This window comes from Rousettus aegyptiacus, unplaced genomic scaffold (genome assembly GCF_014176215.1).
Source record: "Rousettus aegyptiacus isolate mRouAeg1 unplaced genomic scaffold, mRouAeg1.p scaffold_m13_p_12, whole genome shotgun sequence".
Lineage (NCBI taxonomy): Eukaryota > Metazoa > Chordata > Mammalia > Chiroptera > Pteropodidae > Rousettus > Rousettus aegyptiacus.
In genome coordinates, this window is record NW_023416287.1 from 80,565,000 (window position 1) to 80,566,500 (window position 1,501).

A 1,501-nucleotide genomic window follows, 5' to 3' on the forward strand; every position below is an offset into this window, starting at 1 on the left:
AGGACAGGCTGGGAACAGCATATGTTGGTGATGATTTGGCTGCAAAAAGTGTGAGACTTTTTAATAAAATTGCACTAGACCACATTCTCTCCCATGATGATATTTATGACATTTTAGGTAGCAGGAGAAGACGACTCTGGAGAGAGGAAATAACAGAACGGGAGACAGAACAAAGAGTTGGAAACACTGATTTTTTTTAAAAGAATGCACGGCTATGAAAGAGTCCCACTTGCTGTGTGATACATGTCTTTTCATTGTGTACTAAGTCATATGAGACCCTGTAGAAGGAGCTTTTGTCCTTAGAAAGCAATTTTCCGTCAAGTTCCAAAATAATGTCAAATAATTATCTTTTTAAATACTTGTTTACGTATTGTAATTAACTGTAGAATCAGTGTTTCTAATCCCCAGTACCTAAGAAATTCCCCGGTAGTAAGTTGGTTATTTAGGGAGGGGCATTCATTCCGGGCCCGTAAATTTTATTTAAAATTGAGCCGTCTTCCTGCTGTTTGTTTAACAGTCCCTGTGTTGTTTGTAGGAAAGTAATACATCTCCCTAAATGCACCTAACTCTCTACCAGCAAATGAGTCGGACGCAAGGGCCTCGATATGTAATACCAAGAAGAAATGTGTACACGTGAACACATGCCGACAATGCAGAATTTTTATTTTATAGCCAAGATGGATGTGGTTTCGCCTTCTGGAGCTTCTCAGCCCCGCTTGACACCCATTCCTGAGGGCGGGTGCCTCAAAGCCCAGATGTAGGGGTGCTGAACCGAGAGGCTCCACAACCGTTTCCCTTCGTGGAGCATTTAAAAACAAATTAATAATCTCTGAAGTGGGGGAGTAAGGAGTCATTTCATAATTTGAATGTTTTGCAGGACTGGTGCTATGCATAAAGAGAGAATGAAGCTGAGTGTAAGGTTTGATTCGAGGGATGCTCCCAAGTCTCGGGGCCCCAAATCTCTCCCCTAGTCTCTTGTTATAGCTTCCCAATTTCCTGCCATGAGCGTCACTTCTTCTTCTTCTTTTTTTTTTTTTTTAGAAATTGTCCTCTCTCCAAAGCAAAAGTGACACGAAGGGCTGAATAACAAGTTTTCATCATCTAGTCCTGAGTGATCCTGAACCGATTTCCTCTGTATTAAACTAGGGTTCTTTGAAACTGGCCCAGGAATTAGATTCATTTTTACATTCAAGTTTAGAATTTAAACTGGTGTGGGATTAGGGACCCGGCTAAGGAGGACTGATCCAGCTGGGGACTGCCTCCCGCTCTGGAAAACACGAGGGGTCCCTCTGTGCCCAGGTGTGAGGGGGCTACCACAAGAGAGAGAATGTCAAAACGGCAAACATCGATTCTATTTCTGTAACAATCGTGGCCGCTCAGACGTTCCACAGTCTCTTAAAATGATAACAGACCCTTCTGATGACTGACCGCTGTCTCTTAATTTGAGAGGCGTTGCGTCGTATTGCCAGGCAATGGGCATTTATATCACATTTAGGAGAAG